We start from the raw sequence: 19,209 nt of genomic DNA on the forward strand, positions 1-19,209 counted from the left end.
TTAGGAAAACATACCCTAACCAAGCTTTTTCATTTGTACTGGCAGTCAGAATGATGGGATCACCAGCCTTGATCAAGCCATCTCTCACGCGCAGTGGTATCCCTAAATCTTATCCATTTTTAGGAATGTAGATCGACCAGTGATGGGGCTTTGATCACCCATTTTTTAATATATGCAAAGGATTTTAAATAAAAATCCATCCCACAGGAGCAGTGGCCACATTCTGCAAAAACATGTGCAGAATGTGGCCAGGTTCTAATGAACTGATTGATTGTCAATTAGACCTGACCACATGGTATGAAAGAGGAGCTAGGAAACAGCTCCGGGGGTAAGTTACAGTAGGAATACATGCCAGAGCTACAAGCCGTGCTCTGGGTGTTACAACATTGTGACAGCCTCAGCTTGGGTGACTTTTGATTTGTATTTTTGTTTGTGTACTTTGTTTCAAATTGTTTAATAAAAGTGGTATTAATGGTATTTAATGCAGTTAGTGGAGTGAAATAGCTTTCTATTGCAAGAGGTCATGTGATGGAACAGCAAGCACTGAAATGCGTGCACCAGCGGAAAACCAGTCAGTGCTTACACAGGGCTTCTGATTAGGGTTTTGTTAAAGGAAAGAAGCAGCAGATTGAGAGAGGAAGAAGAGTCATAGTATAACTTTGAAACACTTCTAATCTCAGAAGCCACAGCACTTCTCTCTCCATAACCACTGGCTGCTTTTTCTTATGACTCGCGTGTTTTCAATGCTTCTGTGTTCCGTCATGTGACCTCTTGAAGTAGAAAGGCTAAGATAAAAACTAAAAACAGTGGCCAGACAATTTTACTTCACTAACCTAAAAAATACCATTACAAAACATTAAGAAGTACTGGAATTATTATTTTAGCTCCTATTTTTTAATACCCTTTAAGCAAGACATGATCTACATTGTACCAATATATCTTTCAGCAAACAGACAAACCTTGCAAGCAGTTTTATTTAAGCAATCAATATGATCGTTATCTACTCTCAAATGAGATAACCCTACCTTCTTTCTTATACAATGAAGACATTTATATTTTTGCAATGCTTTTTGGAAAATGTAGATATATTTACTGCAGTCATAAAGATATAGTTTATTTGCATTCTGAAAGATGTTTTCTACTGATACAAATCAAGCATGACAAAATGACATATATAATTATTTAAGATCTAACGTTCATATTGGTGGTTTAAATGTATTTTAATTCACTTAATAATGACCTGCTGTGAATCTTTTCATTATGTGCATGCTTGAAAAGCTACAACTGTGGCCCTCTCAGCATGCCACCAGGCAATCACAGTGAAGCTGATTGAATAATCTTGCCTTGGAGACAAGTCGATAGAAAAGAAACTTCATGTAAATCAGGTGCTGCTTCTTTCTAGTGAAACAAAAAAAGTGATATGGTTTGAGTTTAAAATTAAAAATTAAAAAATTAAATGAAATTGCAATGAAAACAAAAATCAGTCATTATACATTGTATCATTTGTTTTTAAAACAAGTACTATATTTTGGGTGTAAATACCATAAAAAAAAGATCTACATCCTTTTTTTTTTGTAAAGTGTGCTTACAGATGGACAGATTCCTCTAACATATTCCCATATTCAGATATTCAACACAACAAAAAAACTGCGTTTCTGGGAGTCATTTTACTGCAGTAAGACAGAAAAGATATGAATGAATTATAAAACAACATAGCAATGATTTTTTTAGAAGCTGGTCCACTGAGCTGTCACAGGGGTCATTTCATAATAGAGTGAATGTCTGGCCCTTGCACCGACCTGCGCAGCGGGGGGGGGGGGGGGGGGGGGGGGGGGGGTCCATGGAGGCACCAGATGGCCCTCCACTATGGGTCAGTGCCCTGCACAGTTCTACAGCATCTAGGGAGGACTGAGCTGGAGACGCAGTTGGCGGTTGACGGCTGACGGCAGCTTCACGCGCCTGGTACAGTAGTGGGGGGGGGGATGACCAGGATCAGAATCTTATTCTTACCGGTCAGGTTTCTGAGGCACACTTATCCCTGCCACTCCACCACGCTCCCACACAACACAAACACTTTTGCTCCAGAAGGCAAGCAGACATTAAAAACTGCACAGTTTCTTTGTGTTGAGTACATGCCTATGTGCATGAAGACAAGCTGACCGTGTTCTTGTGTAACTCAACCTCATAACGATCTGTCTGTATTTTAACTAATAGCTATGCTGTCAGTGCTCAATTATTTCCTTTGACAAGCTTTTCAACATCTCTAGTGAAATGCAAAGAGTAAGGCAACATTAGTCTACTAATCCTATTTACTTTGAAGTGTCACCCCCACCCCCACAGTTTTACCAGGAGTGGGCAAGATTTAAGTGTACAGCAGTCAATCACTTTAGACTACTGTGGCCTAAGGGGAATCTTTTTGAGAATGATGAAAAAGCCAAATGATATCATAAAGAACATCCTCCTCATTAGTTTCTTTTTTAAAATGTATTTCTTTTTTTATGTCGAACTAGCCAGTGCTTTTGCATGGTTTCATATTGGCTATTATGTTAATCAAGAATGGCTTGTTTAGCAGACATCTCATAATTCTGGTTCCGGTGTACTGAAATAAAACAGGCTGCTGCATAACAGCATGGAAGTTTGAATTCAGACATGGCTCCTTACTAACATTCAACTAATCTCTTTGATTTTATCTGGTGCAAATACAGTGCTGTAACCATGAAACTGGCTCTTTCCTTCCCAGCTTCTTGCTTCGCTTATTTTATTATTAAATGCTAACACCACAGATGTTTCACTAGTACAGAAGAGCATTTATGCCTAAGAGGAAGACAAAAATATTTTGGCAACAGCAGCACTTTCATCTGCCATATGGATACTATGAGATGTAGAATAGCTGGCACTTTAATTTTATTTTTATTTTTTTTGTGCTTAATTTTCTACTTGGCGCACACTGAGCAGATTCAGTCGATTCTGGGAAAGGCAGGCATGAGGTATCGATCAGCTAGGTTTCAGGTTTGCTGGTGGAATCTGAAATAAGCCAGATAAAGACCTTCCCTTAACAGGATTTCCATGGAGAGTGTAGGTTCTGGTTTGGGTTATAAACTCACACATGTACTGTACACAAGCTAGGCCCGTGCTGTGCCTTATTACATATCTGTGATGGAATCATTTGCATATAAAACTAGGGCTGTAAATGTTTCAAGAATGAACACAAAATGAAAAATGTAAATAGTATATTAATGGTCTTGCATTCATTTTCTCATCTTTTTAAAGTCACTTGTATTTGTACTGTAGCAGTGGGACTTTTGAGCAGTGAACGGTTAATCTATTAAAACATAGATTTCGTGCCTATTTTAAATGGCTCATATTTTTACTGCTTGTGCATGTAGAATTGACTCTGCATGATGCTTGCTGTCAAAATAATCTGAGTAAAATCAACTTTCCAGCCTGACAACTGTCAAAGGCATGTCCTGTTTGGCCAGGATATTAGCTTGGATTAAATGAAAACACTACAGACTTCAAAATTAAACTACAGCAACAAAGTAAAGAAAAAGCACTAAACACGTATGCTGTGTGAAGTATGGTTGTTGTTATCTGTGAAGGCTGCACAGGCAATCTTTGCCTAGTCGTTTAAGTTGAAAAGGGTAACAGTATTAGAAAATGTCTGGTTTGTTTAAACCTCTGAACTGCTCAAGAAATCATCCTGGAACTGCTGAAGATTCACACAAATAATTGTCAAAACTGGCATTGCAATCTTTTAGATGCTACTGCACAGAACATTTCAAGTCTATACTGTATTTATTATGGCAGAAATTCTACAGTGCAGCACAGTACACGCATTTTTAAATGCAATCAAATCATATTACTACTGCGTCGAAGTTCAAGGGTTCAAGATTCTGCAAACTGTTTCAGGATGTTTAATATTAATGAGGTCATTCATGGTAAATTTGTTCTTTAAATGTGATGTCAAATTCAGTGTGAAAATATCTTCATACTTTCATTTTAATTCTGCTCCAAAGTTCTGACCCTGATACTATTAAAAACTAGACCCAATTAGAGTACTTCTGGATATGATAGGAAAAACTACTGTACAAACCACCCGAAAAACTAAAAATTCACAAGCATCAGCAAGTTTCTGGCATTGATGCATAAAATACACTCCACACAATCTGCCTTTGGAATTGTAGTTGGGACGGATTGAGTCCATGCTTGCCTTCAATGGTTATCCAATGTTCTGGTGTTTTGCCACTACGCCAAATGAGATGTAGGCTACTGTATAAGACTGAAAAGTGCTGAAACCCCTGTGCATCATGGAGTAATATTGCAATACAGGGTTTATGTACTGTGATTCACAATGGCTCTTGAATGACAAACACACGTCAGCTTTTCAAACGTCTGTTTTGATGAATTAGGCCTACCTCTTTCAACACTGTAGACCTCTTCAATAAATCTGGGATTCTCCCTGCCATTTACTTCTATTGTGATTCTAAATCCAGTTAGCCAGCGACACAACAGCATGGTACAGATTGGATAAACGTCATAAAGAGATTGACAGCACACTGTAACAGCAGCCTGTTGCTAACTTACAGTAAATGACTGATTCTGTTGAAGTCAGACTCAGAGGGAATACAACGGAAGTGTCCTAGTTCCAATTAAAAAAAAAAAAAAAGCAGCTCCTACATATGACTTTATACCTCCTACGTAGGGCCTTTATATCTCCTGCATAGGGACTCTACATCTCCAAAGTAGGGACTCTACATCTCCTGCGTAGGGACTTTACATCTCCTGTGTAGGGACTTTATATCTCCAACGTAGGGACTTTACATCTCCTGCGGAGGGACTTTACATCTCCTGCGTAGGGACTTTACAACTCCTACGCGGGACTTTACATCTTCAACGTAGGGACTTTACATCTTCAACGTAGGGACTTTACATCTCCTGCGTAGGGACTTTACATCTCCTGCGTAGGGACTTTACATCTCCTGTGTAGGGACTTTATATCTCCAACGTAGGGACTTTACATCTCCTGCGGAGGGACTTTACATCTCCTGCGTAGGGACTTTACAACTCCTACGCGGGACTTTACATCTTCAACGTAGGGACTTTACATCTCCAACGTAGGGACTTTACATCTCCTGCGGAGGGACTTTACATCTCCTGCGGAGGGACTTTATATCTCCTACGCGGGACTTTACATCTCCTGCGTAGGGACTTTATATCTCCTGTGTAGGGACTTTATATCTCCAACGTAGGGACTTTACATCTTCAACGTAGGGACTTTACATCTCCAACGTAGGGACTTTACATCTCCTGCGGAGGGACTTTACATCTCCTGCGGAGGGACTTTATATCTCCTACGCGGGACTTTACATCTCCTGCGTAGGGACTTTACATCTCCTGTGTAGGGACTTTATATCTCCAACGTAGGGACTTTACATCTCCTGCGGAGGGACTTTACATCTCCTGCGTAGGGACTTTACAACTCCTACGCGGGACTTTACATCTTCAACGTAGGGACTTTACATCTCCTGCGTAGGGACTTTACATCTCCTGCGTAGGGACTTTACATCTCCTGCGTAGGGACTTTATATCTTCAACGTAGGGACTTTATATCTTCAACGTAGGGACTTTATATCTCCAACGTAGGGACTTTACATCTCCTGCGTAGGGACTTTACATCTCCTGCGTAGGGACTTTATATCTCCAACGTAGGGACTTTACATCTCCTGCGTAGGGACTTTACATCTCCTGCGGAGGGACTTTACATCTCCTGCGGAGGGACTTTACGTCTCCTGTGTAGGGACTTTATATCTCCTGTGTAGGGGCTTTACATCTCCTGCGGAGGGACTTTACATCTCCTGCGGAGGGACTTTACGTCTCCTGCGGAGGGACTTTACGTCTCCTGCGGAGGGACTTTATATCTCCTGCGGAGGGACTTTATATCTCCTGTGTAGGGACTTTACATCTCCAACGTAGGGACTTTACATCTCCTGCGTAGGGGCTTTACATCTCCTACGCAGGACTTTACATCTCCTGCGTAGGGACTTTACATCTCCTGCGGAGGGGCTTTACATCTCCTGCGTAGGGACTTTACATCCCCTGCGTAGGGACTTTACATCTCCTATGCGGGACTTTACATCTTCAACGTAGGGACTTTACATCTTCAACGTAGGGACTTTACATCTCCTGCGGAGGGACTTTATATCTCCTGCGGAGGGACTTTATATCTCCTACATAGGACTTTATATCTCCAACGTAGGGACTTTACATCTCCTGCGTAGGGACTTTATATCTCCAACATAGGGACTTTACATCTCCAACGTAGGGACTTTACATCTCCAACGTAGGGACTTTACATCTCCTGCGTAGGGACTTTATATCTCCAACATAGGGACTTTACATCTCCAACGTAGGGACTTTATATCTCCAACGTAGGGACTTTACATCTCCTGCGTAGGGACTTTACATCTCCTGCGTAGGGACTTTATATCTCCAACATAGGGACTTTACATCTCCAACGTAGGGACTTTACATCTCCAACGTAGGGACTTTACATCTCCTGCGTAGGGACTTTATATCTCCAACATAGGGACTTTACATCTCCAACGTAGGGACTTTATATCTCCAACGTAGGGACTTTATATCTCCTGCGGAGGGACTTTATATCTCCTGCGGAGGGACTTTACATCTCCTGCGGAGGGACTTTACATCTCCTGCGGAGGGACTTTACATCTCCTGCGGAGGGACTTTACATCTCCTGCGGAGGGACTTTACATCTCCTGCGTAGGGACTTTACATCTCATGCGTAGGGACTTTATATCTCCAACGTAGGGACTTTACATCTCATGCGTAGGGACTTTATATCTCCAACGTAGGGACTTTACATCTCCTGCGTAGGGACTTTACATCTCCTGCGTAGGGACTTTACATCTCCTGCGTAGGGGCTTTATATCTCCTACAAGGGGGCTTTTTTATTTTTAATTAGCACTAGGATGCTTCCGTAGAATACAGTACTTCACATAAAAAATGTTTTATTAAAATTGTGGACTGTTATAGTTTAATAATGCACAATTAAAACACACTTGTCCTGAATGCAACCTGAATCATTGTTTTTGTGAAAGGGAAATGTAACTATTATTGTTACAAAACAACACCCGAGGGTCATCCAAGGCAATAAAGGTAAGACAGGTGTTTGTTACCAGTTTAACAACATTAACACTGGAGTTTAATTTCCCCCAAAATGGTGCCACGTCTACTACAGCAGCAGAATAGCCTCAGCATGCCTTATTCTTTTGCAAGATGGTCGATTGTGTTTGTTTTCACATTTGGCATTTCAACATCTGCATGGCATTATCCCGAGACAAATTTATGAATTGAATTTAAAACTAAAATGCTCATGGGCATTTCCATGCTAATGGAAACTTTACACATATGTAAATGTTTGAGTAAATTGTCAAGTTGCAGCTTGATTTCTTTGAGATGAAAAATTAAAATTAGATAAAACACACACTGGAGATATAGTGTAGATAACTTTGTTTGAAAAAACGACGTTGAAGAAATCGTATCTGGACATGGAAGTGTATACTATTCCTCTCAAACATGATCCAAACATAACATGGCAAAACATGATGACTTACAGGGTGTTTATAAACAATATTGTCACATTTATGTCTAATTCAATTGATTATTCTAATCTAGAAAACTTAAAATATTATCCTGTTTTTTTAACACTGTAGCAAGCGATTATATATTCTAGATCAGTTTTTTTTAAAAGTGCTACTTTCATATCAGTTTCTGTCCACACTGTTACAAACATGAAAGTTATTATTTCAGCTCTTTAGAAGGAATAATACTCAGTTTTCTTTTTTGGGAGCCAACTTATACCTGTATATTTTTTATTAAAATGTGTTTTTTGGGGAAGCAGGATTTTGTTAATCACTAATAAAGAATTTAATCTTGTGTCCTGAAGTCTGTCCACTCATTTCTACGTTTGTAACAACCAGGAAGTCATTCATTATTCATTATCCGGAACTTTGACCCATGCCCTTTGACTTCTGACTGAAGAGAGTCGTCATCTTGCACCATAGTGTTATTATTGTTATTGATCTGTTGGTGTCGGTCCTTCGTGTTGCGAACGTGATTGTGGTTAGGAACTATCACTTACTTGTTGAAGTGTATAATTATTTCGTGGATTACATCTTCCATCTCTCTGGATTAATAAAGAAGGTAAGTTTCTTGATTTTTACAGCAAATTTGACCGAGATTGATGAAGTGTGTGTTTCAGTATATCTTGCAAAAAAGCTGTGTGGACGGAAGCGCATGTCTTTCCATGTAACCTTTCCATGTAATCATAGTAGTAATAATAATAATCCACTTGTAGGCAAAACATCTTCTGCCTTGATCTATTTATTTATGTCATGCAGAGGTGTTGTTTATACTACACATTATATATTACTGTTTGATAAGCACTGTAAGTTTGTGATGGAGAAATGTAATTCTCTCTCTGACTGTGTTAAGAGATGCTGTTTTTCCATCACTCAGCCAGACAGCGGCTCTCCGCCCACAGTAATGGTTTTGCTGGGGGAGGGACCTACCTGAGATAAGGTATAAAACAATATGAGGAGCTCCGGGTGGGCTGGTGGTTAGTACCTGAACTCTGTGGTAGCCTAGGTATATGATTGTGTTATCTGCCAATGTTTTTTTTTTGTTTTGTTTTGATCCAGGATCCAGGTGTAAATAGTTATTTGTTGAAACAACAAGCTTACTTTTGTTCACAAATAAAGTATTTGTTTCTTTTAACTTTTGGCTGTGCATCCTCCCTGTTTAACATCAGCCACTCGGCACACCCTCACAAAGTTGCCTTGGATAAAGGCTTCTGATAATTGTGTGCAAGCAACAAAACTTTGATTAAAGCATCATAAGGAATACCTTGGACTCCCATATTTGACTGTTTTTCATAATAAAATGTCAATAAATAACAAGTCATGCACAAAATTTTAACACAATTGTATTTTTTGGGGCTCTTTTCATGCCTTGTGTCCGTCCTCATTCGCAGCGTTACCATGCAGGGAGTATGAACTTCATGTGCCTGCAACATGAAAAGTTATCTTCCCTTCAATAATACTATGTCATTGAGACTCTAGAGTAAAGCTGAGTAAAATGTGTTCTCCTCTCAGACTTGGCTCATATCCCTTCCATTCTTAAAGATAAACCTCTTATCATCTAGCATCGCTAATGGAACAGTAACCGCCACCAGATAATCTCTCCACTTCGTCCGCACATCCTTCCCAATGAAATATTGCAGCGTTTTCCCTTCTGGTTACTGCTGTAAAAAGCTTGCTTGTTTTGCCAACAGCAGGGATTGTGAAATATGCAGATGTGGCGGCACATTTATTGTACAAGTTGAAAAACTCCTGAATCTGCCTTGCAATCACATTAAAGGCAATAACAGAACTGCTCTGCATTCCCATACATTAAAACAAATGATGATACAGTACTATCCTTGTAGACATGATCATTGCTATACTCCCCAAAGACAAAACACAACAGAAGGCAATTTATCCTTCAGACATGTGTGTGCTTGTTCCACCTTATTAAACAGTGGGAAGCAGCTTAACTGCAGGAGAATAGCCTGACCACCTCTCCAGTGCTCATTTCTTACACACCTTTTTAGGCTCCATCATTACTGGTCAGCTTGGTTTTGTAGAATGTATTTGTGCAGAAGTGATACAGCAACACTTATGCACAAATACAGCAACAATGCTGTATCACTGCTACATGTACAGTAATACCCAGTTTCCACTGCCAGCTGCAGCCCTAAAAAAGAGTGTTTCCACTGCTGGCCACGTCAGCCCTGGCCAGCCGCAGACGCTTGGCCTGGTTTGCTATATCATACCCGATGTGACCACATAGCCCCAGCCCGGAGTGGAAATGAGGCAGAAGTATTGAACTGTATTCAACTGCTCATACCATTTTGATCAAACATGGTAAAGACATGTTATTAGATGTGTATCATGTCATTAGATGTGTATCATGTTATTAGGCGTGTATCATTTTTAGGATACTGACTGATACAGCAGCACTGTTTTTATTTACAGCTGCTTCAGGGGTATGTTAGCAGCTTTTTGGTTTCACAGTGCCAGCAAATTAGCGACCCTCATCACTGCTAAATCCTCATGGGATGCTGCAGTACATACTGAAGTGAAAAATAAAGAGTATTAAGGAGCTACGGCAATGCTTTTGTCAATCAAACTGCCATTCTGTGGATAGACTGAGAAACAGCTCATTAACCTGGACCTTCTACTTATGCAAGCCTAGTGTATGTTCTGTCAGTAATATCCACCATGGTTAAAAAAATACTGTAAGTCAGTATTATAAAAACACAAGGAGCTATAACCTACATCCCCACTGTGCCTAATCTCAAAATAAGTTATCATGCATAACACTGATTAGCGTATAAACATGTTGGGTTAGATTCTCAAAGCTTTTTACTCCAAATCGCCATTAATTAGCATGTTATTTTCAGAAAGGAAACAAACACATCCAATTAAGTTATCAAACCAGATATAAACAACTCTATTAAGTTGGCTTCAGCTGTTTCAGGCAATTATCCAGTCCGTCCCGTCCAAAACTCCTCGCGATACAGCGGTGGTATTTTGATTTGCCGCTTACTTAAATAAAGTATATTCCCAGGTCTTTGGACCCACAGGAAAGTTCAGTTTGCACATCACTGGACCTCAGCATGTGATCAAGGCAAAATCGGAGCTGCTGCTCTTATCGAATGAGGTGGGACTCTTACAGGAGACGTCATTTCCACAGAGCGCATTGCAAGAGCAATCATTAGATTTTATTCACCTACAGAAAGAGCCTGGAATTTGCCTTAAAGGATGCAGCTCCCTGCATGACTGACTCTGCTTTTCTGTGATTTGTCTTGAACAGTACTTGCTGGTGTTAGGCATCATTGTATTAAGCTTCAGTAGGTGCATACAGCATTGTTCACAGGAAAGCGCACAGCTGAATTGAACTGTATATATACTGGAACACAAGGCACTTGATGCACTGGCACGACTGAAGTATTTTGGGCTGTATTCAAGTGCAAAATACATTTTACTTCCGAGTGGCGCATCCAGTAAAAGCACTCGAGTGCAGGATGCACTCTATAGTCTGTACGTCGCCGGTTCGAGTCCAGGCTATTCCACAGCCGACCGTGGACGGGAGCTCCCAGGGGGCGGCGCTCAATTGGCTGAGCGTCGTCCGGGGGGAGGGAGGGTTAAGTTGGCCAGGGTGTCCTCGGCTCACCGCGCACCAGCGACCCCTGTAGTCTGGCCGGGCACCTACGGGCTTGCCTGTAAGCTGCCCAGAGCTGCGTTGTCCTCCGACGCTGTAGCTTTGAGGCGGCTGCATGATGAGTCTGCAGAGTGTAAAGAAGCGGGCAGTTGACGGCACACGCTTCGGAGGACAGCGTGTGTTCATCTTCGCCCCGCCCGAGTCAGTGCAGGGGTGGTAGCGGTGAGCTGGGCCAAATTGGGGAGAAAATAATAAAAACTAATTGGCAACTACTAAAAAAATAAATAAATAAATAAATAAATAAATAAATAAAATAGAAATTGACTGGCACACTGTACTGTGCAGTAAGACTTATTAACAATGTCTCAGATCTGAGCGACAGATCCCTGCCCTACTACAGGCACGTGACATTCTTAGATGTTTAGAAGTATCAGTGGCAGGTAATATGTCACTTTCTGCAATAGATTTTCTGAAAGCACTGTGACAGACTGAAGGACCACAAAATGTTTGCAAGCATATCTCAGAAGGAAAAAAAAAAAAAAAACACATTTTATTCTCAGGCTTATTGTATTGTGTGTAGTTCCGTCACAGTATTTACATACAGCATAAAATCAATTCCCTATTGCCTAATTAGTTTCTAAACAAAGAAAAAGTTTGTGTTTGCAATGTTAGGTTACCATTAACACACACGCCACAACAATGATAGAAGCGTTGTGCATACTCTCAGTGCAAAATCCCTGCTGTGAAGTATCCTTCTTTCTGTTGTTGTGAGTCAGTATGGTGAGGAATGCATTCAGAATAAGTTCAAAGCACAGGAAAAGGTTTTCAAGGTTAACATTCATTTTAGATTATATGATCGAAATTGTATGTTTTTTTTTTTTACTTTTAAAACCACCTCGACCACTTAAGTATATGTTTATATGTGACCAAAGTGTTTATATTTATGCTTATTAATACTATAAGCCATTTTTTTAAAGAACATCTCTTCATTAAAAACAAAACGTTTGCATGTTCATTCTAGCCACGTCTCAACACTGTTTACTGCAAATCAGCAAACCTTGTTATTGCTTATATTCAAGCAAGGGGATCATTTGAGCATTTTTTCCCCCAGAGATGTTACAATAACAGTCGAATGCAACACTTGCAATAAAAAAATAAATAAATAAAAAACTGTTTTAAAACAAAATTGTTTTGGAATGCTTTCTATAGCAAAATTGACTTTGGCAAGGTTTTCTTAGAGGCGGTCGATTTGATAAGAATTTTAAACAGCTCATGTACTGTATGTTCTCCTTCCTCTGAATTATTCTAGCGTATAATTCCTTAACCTATTAAATATAAAACAGAGGAGGACCACATTTTATTGAAACCACTACATGTGGTTCATGAATGGGTTTAACAGCCCTTTTAGCTATCTTAGACACATTACAGTGTTAATCTACCAACGCTGTGTGCAAAGTCAGAGGGGAGCTCTAGCCCTCATGCAACTGTGCAATAGCCATACTGATACCCAGGAACATCACTACAGTAACTACTGAATGTCTCAGAAAATAAATGACATCTTCACCTGATATCATTTCAAGGCTTTACTATTCAGGCTTATAACAGGTAACTATCACCGGGTCTATTGCAGCCGTTTCAATCACATCAGTGACACCAGGAGACTCATTGTTATGTTGGAGTGGACTGTCTATATTTAGAGGCAAACCATCAATAATAACAGACTGTAATTCTAGAAACAGCAACAAAAGGTTAAACCCCCTATTGAGGGGGGTTTTCGTATTGAACTAATGAATATTACACACAAGCACTTTTAAATGGTAATGATACACACAATCACACAGGTAGGTTTCAAATGATTTTAATAAAACTCACATTGAAGCAAAACGTTACCTGCAGGAATGGAAATAAGACACACATTGTTTAATAAGACAAATCAGAGCTTGTTGTTACAGTACCTATTCACTTCACCTAATGAAGCATGTATTAAAACCTGGAACGGATGAACTGCTAAGCAATAGGAGTCTTATTTCCACCACTGAACTAGAATACTAATCAATGTTATCCCCCCTGAGAAATACTAACACTAAGTATCATGCAAGGTACAGTAATGAGAAAATAGTTAGCGCTCTCTCTCTCTCTCTCTCTCTCTCTCTCTCTCTCTCTCTCTCTCTCTCTCTCAAATTCAAATTCAAATTCAAAAATGCTTTATTGGCATGACGAGAGCGCTCAGGCATTGCCAAAGCTTTTATAATACAAAACAGAAATAATAAAACAGAAATAAAATTACAGAACATAACAAACACAAAAGCCATTGTCCCCTTCCCTTTGAACAATATAACTACCTCCCTCCCTCCTCAGAAGCTCTAGGGAGGAAACAGATTAACTTAGGCTGGCAGGAACCCTCATGCGAAGAAAGGGTATTGTATTTAAAAAAGGAGGTATCAAATGAGCCAAAGAATTTGCTTACTATCCGAAGATACCTTGATAAATGATGGAAGATATTGCTCAGTCTTCCTTCTCTGCCACCACATATGCTTCAAACCCTAATAAGGGATCTGTTCACAACACCTATTATGCAAGATTACAATGACGTTGCCCCTTCCGGTTTAATTTGTATTATTACCTGATGATCAACATTTTGAAAATATAGGCTGAAATGTGTACAGACCGATGCACAGTAGCAGCAAACGTGTTTCACTACCCCAAGCTCCCCCTGGGGTATGTATACAAACGGAGCTGATCGCTGTGGCTAAACCATGGAAGAATGCAGTAAACCAAAACATTTTAATATTCAAACAAACACTTCATGAAATGTGTCCAGAGGCAAAACGGACCAGATTCCTGTGTGTGTGCCTGTAACAGAACATAAAGCACTGGTGCTACTGTGCAAAGGAAATCATTGCACTCATATCTAAGTAAGTGCTAATTTGTGTGTTCAGAAGGTAATTTGTTCAGGTACTGTACCAGGTTTATCACACTACTGGGGATTTCATACTGTAATACGGCATTACAGTATTAGGCTATATGAAGAAAGGCTATTGTGATAACAGTTTCTACAGATTCACTAATTGAAACAAGTATATATAAACCTATTCCTATGCTTAGTTGAGTGACAAAGTGGCAAGAATGCATTAAGGGGGAGGCATATGTGTGGCTGCAGCAGAGACTACCTTTAGGGTATATAAACAAACTGGACAGCCAGCAAAGGCATACTGTATATTAAAATATGAAAATGGACACTGTGGGAAACGTCAGCTTAAAGAGGCTCCAAAACAAAATTGTGAAATCACTTTTCACGAGGGATGGAAACAAAGACCCCCACTCCACAGCAGTAAAATCAGTTCCAGGTTTCAGCATTTTTAATGACTGTATCCACCAACTACAAGTACTGTAACAAGCTAAACAAGAAAAAATGGAATGGCTAAACCTATGCAACTAAAACCATACGTGCCTGATCCTTTCTCTGAAAAGGAAACACATCTCTAGAGACTGTTCTGCATATTATGCATCCAGCACACCTGTGTAATAAAACAACTCAAATAAACACCCAATTCTCTTCGCATCCTGATGTCAGAAGACAGCCCTCCAACAATTTCTAGCTGACATACTGATGCCTGATTGGCCGACTGGTTTTTTCTGTTCGATTCAAAAGCCTTGTAATGCTGTAATAGGTCGTGCCGCATGTCTACGGTTAGAGTATGCCATCTCTTGCAGTACAGTAACCAAACCAGAGTTCCATCAGCAACCACACAGCCACATAAATGCAAATGCTGCATTCCTTACTCTGCCTGTACGCCTTCAAAATCAAAGAAACGCAGTGAGCCTAACTGCTACGCCGAATGAATTACCCTTACCTTACCTATAAACCTCATGACGAATTCTGTATAAATAAGACAGTATAGAATTAACAGAATCGCACAAAAAGCACTACAGTGTAAAATAACAAACATGCAGCGAGTGCTTCGTTCTATGCCAACCACACTTATGTTTCACCACACTATGTCCCAATAATAATGTATCGGAAAGGGAAAACCTACTGTACTTTACAAACTGTACATGCATTTATCAATCAACAAGTCACTTAAATGACTGCAATATAAATGGTTCATATACTGTAATGTAATGCGCATTAATTAATTAATTACGCGTGTTACTCAAAACACACACACACACATGCATCGTGTATTGTTTTATATAATTGCGACATTATTTTCTTGCATCATTTTCTTGTTCATAAGACTGGGCGAGGTGTCTGGTTCCGATCTGGCAGGTAAGATAAACGCACTTCGCGTGTTTTACTCACCGAATGGTTAACTCCCCACATTAGCACACTCAGCAGAGGGTCGCTGGCTCGGAACAGCTTCACTTTCTGTGCCACAAAATGTTTCTTCTTCGTCTTCGTTTTACTCGCAATCGACGAGGAAATGCTGCTGGTCGTAGCCATTTTTCTTACACGTTTATGCAATATTATTAACAGTTCTCTTCCAAACAATACTGCTATGTGTATTGATTCTGAAGTGTCAGTCAGAACCCGCTGTAGCAAAGGTATTTATTTTTTATTTATTTTTTTTTTTTAAAGCCCTGCTATGCTTGCTTGCACTGACAAATCACTAGCCCAGTCAGACAAGCTTTTTTTTTTTTTTTTTGCAGCAAAGGCAGCTGGCTATGTTCTGTGCTTACAACTAACAGTAATGCACCAATGTTAACCACCTGGACTCACGTCTGCTAAACCATGCTATCGATATTCTACTGACACATTAAATGACAATCTTATAACTGAAAATGCGTGTTTTAAAACAGCTGAGGTTTCTTCAACTACACTCACAAGACAGCCCGACTGTCAGTACCGATGGGCTTCCATGCCCCTGCACACCCCTCCTCACTGCGTTCCTTCTCCAAGACGTTCGTTTTCGCTTTTCTTTTTTGCACTTTCAGGAGTCCCTGACGGTTCACCTGGGTAGATGATATATATACAATAATAAAAGAAAAGATCCGTATTGCATTCGTTTAAAATGTTGAATCTTAAATGTTAAACCCGCAGCTTCCCAGCGCTTCCGGCCGGGTGCTGCTGAGGTGACTGACAGTATAGAGGGGCGGAGGCGAGGACTCCAACAACCAAAAAGATTGGTATTAAGTTTCTCATATAGGATTTTACAGAACAGCATCGGGTCGGTTAAAAAATTACCACACAACATGTAAAAAAAAACATACATATCCCACGCGAAAGTTAAACAAATACAAAATGTAAAATAGAATGAATATTACTATTTAAATGTTTAGTCTCAGGGCCCTTTTTTCAGCAGCTGAATGGAAAAACACTGTTTCAACTGTCGACACAGAGTACTCAATCTGCTTTATGGATTCTTGCTTATTTAATAGTGTTACTATTATTGCATTTCTCTCAGAAAACGTGCTTTTTGCTTGCTTCAAAAAAGGCCACGCGACTCAAAATGGAACAGTTGGACTTTAATAGAACGTAGTTCTAAGATATGCATTTGATCTGAAGTCACTCACGGGTCATTGCCATAAGTACACTCTCAGTGTGTAGAATATCTCAAATGCCCGTGCATGGATTAATGCAAATCAGATATTAACAATGTGAAGATACAGCGGAGACATTGGGGCACCTCAGAATAACAACATCCCATCCTCCAACATTTCATCACGTTCTGTTATATATATATATATATATATATATATATATATATATATATATATATATATATATATATATATATATAGTGCTTGTTATATTCAGGAAATGAACAAATTAGCAAAGAATAATTTTCTTAACTTTACCCTTAATTATACTAGCAATGGTAATTTAATAAAGTAATGGGGGGAAAATGACATTAAAATGAAAAACTAAAATGATTAAAAATACATATTTAGAAAAATAAAGCACAAAAACAAATTGGCCAGAGACTAGAAACTAGTTATATTATTTGTGTGTTCAAAAAAATGACACCAAAACGTGGGTCTTTAATGATGGGCAGGCCAATTTAACCAATCACAGGTTCGCTAATTATGAAATAAAGCAATAAATATGAGTCACCAAGCTGACAGAGGTTGGCATGGAGAGATGAAGTGCTGAACTTGAACGTGACTATGTGTCGTATGCGCAACGCGCGTCTTTTTCAGCAGCTGAGTAATTGAAAAGGTCTGGGATCCTATGAGTCAGAAGCACCCCCTACAAAAACGAGTATTGCACTGCTTTGACGTAGCTACTGTAACATTTTGGCACTTTTTACGCCTCTCAGAAATTAGACCAGGTTTACGCTAATGCTTACAATACATAGTCATTTTTTTTAGCGTGCTGTTTTCTTAACATTGATTAGAGCTTAAAGCTGTAACAGGATAGGGTAATGTTTTGATAATAAGGCTCCGAAAGCTTGTGTAATATTTTCCATTGCCATGACCTGTCAGATTTCTAACAGTCTGCAGAGGGAGTGAATCAATTACATTTTTTTTTTCACACGCTGAAAAGGTGCCATTATAATGTTTGAAATGACTTTATTACTAAATACATTGATGAGTGCTGCTCTGTTCTGTTCTGTTTTTCATGAACTCCAGAAAAGTCCAGTAAAATAAATCAATTTAATTTGAACAAGTCACAAAAAGTTAACTGAATGTTCAGTTTTCAAAATATTAAGATATTTCTTCATATAACTAACTCACTGGTATTAGTAACCCAACGGTATCTTTTCTGAAGGGCTGTAAATGTATAATGTGTTGTACCAAATATTTAAAAGCTAATAATTGTCATATTGTTTCTGTCTAGCAACGAATAAACTAGGAAGTTGGGGAGGACTCAAACCAGCAACCGGTGAAGCACCACGTGACCTAACACTACAGAAGAATACTACGCTAAAATGACAATTTTCCAAGTGATGTAACAGTACTGTATTACAGTAGTATTTTTAAAGCCCTAAAGCAATGTTGAGTTGTACTCAAAAACGATGCCAGTGGGAGTCCTACATTCTTTGGGGGGGAACGTACATTGGAATTCTCAAGTCTGAGATCGGTTTCCATTGCCGCTGCTGCTGCTGCTATCTTTATATCCACCTCAGCTGGAAGTTCCTTGTGCTGTGATTGGATGCACCCACAAGCTGCACCCAATCAGAAGTCTGAATGGAATGCTCAAATTCCAATGTGCATGGTGTCAGTACAGGTTCATATTGACACAGCATGAGAGTATCTGCATGTTTTACAGTTGTTGAAATACTGTACACTATTCCACAAACACTTTAACCCAACTGCAGTTTAAAAATTGTGATACTCTGGGGTGGAGAGAGTTATCTACAGTATCTAAAAATCAATAGAGGCAATGCTATGCAAATGAGTCATATGCTATATGTAGTATGTAAGGCCTAAGGCAGTGCTGTTTGTTAGTTCACAGTATAATGAATATAGAAGCAACACGTTCTAGGTGTTGGAAAGCAGGGAATGTTACAGTGTGTCTGCATTCCAGTCTGCAACCTCATAATAACTCAAACACAGAATCCAGGCAGTGAAGTGATTAAACTAGCAACCACAGGTGTATGGATGATGTCTGTGTTTAAGTGCTTTGATCTGTCCCTGTTGCCTGTCATACATCCTGATTTTCATTACATGAGAGTAGCTGTTATCTACTTTATGCTAATATTGGGCTCAGCTTTCGCCAGCATGGTGGTAATATAGGAGCCATCATTGCTTGTCCTCCGCCAGGTAACGTGGTTTTCCAATTGACCCAGTGTTGATGGCTGAAGTGTAATGTTGGTTGCAGGGATCAGCCTGCTTGTGGCCTCCCTGGCGCATCAGCACACACAACAGCGGTGATGCTGGCTCCGGAGATCAACCAAAGTGTAGCCTCCCTAGCGCCTCCGCATGGCAACCGTCTGGAATGGGCTGGATCGGGCACTTCGCAGGGGTCATCAGGTGGGCATA

The 19,209-nt window shown here is 39.7% G+C and overlaps 1 pseudogene; it reads right to left on the bottom strand.

Moving 5' to 3' along the window:
• Positions 1-16,373, bottom strand: part of LOC117400329 (phosphatidylinositol 5-phosphate 4-kinase type-2 alpha-like) — an 84,105-nt pseudogene extending 67,732 nt beyond the window's left edge.
• Between the last annotated feature and the right edge of the window lie 2,836 nt (positions 16,374-19,209).

Source organism: Acipenser ruthenus, chromosome 4, assembly GCF_902713425.1.
Source record: "Acipenser ruthenus chromosome 4, fAciRut3.2 maternal haplotype, whole genome shotgun sequence".
Taxonomy (NCBI): Eukaryota; Metazoa; Chordata; class Actinopteri; order Acipenseriformes; family Acipenseridae; genus Acipenser; species Acipenser ruthenus.